Raw genomic sequence first — 401 nt, 5'->3', positions numbered from 1 at the left:
AGGGCCTTACCCAACATATCCTACTTTCCCTCTTTTATTAACGATACTTTTTTGTACCACCTCAGAACGCGATGTCCTTTAAAGGTCCCAGAATAAGGTATTCAACAGAACAAGTCCCAATACCGACTTTTTTTTTAGTAAGTTGTCACAGGTCGTGGCGCGTTACATGGAGGGAAGATTAAAGATATATGGCAAAGGATATATGATTAAAGATATATGGTGTGGGATCTAATCTTTGGTTCCTGGGTTCCTGACCGCGTCTGTGTGTTCGTCTGCGTGTGATGTTTGTATGATTGTGGGTGCGTCTGTTGGCTTCTTTTGTGCGTGCGTTTTGTTTTCTATTGTTTGCAATGTTGTTATTTCTGCCATGATTCTTGTAGTGATTGTCGTTACCAGTACAA

Source organism: Penaeus monodon, chromosome 32 (assembly GCF_015228065.2).
Source record: "Penaeus monodon isolate SGIC_2016 chromosome 32, NSTDA_Pmon_1, whole genome shotgun sequence".
Taxonomy (NCBI): domain Eukaryota; kingdom Metazoa; phylum Arthropoda; class Malacostraca; order Decapoda; family Penaeidae; genus Penaeus; species Penaeus monodon.
Note: the sequence above shows the minus strand (reverse complement) of the source record.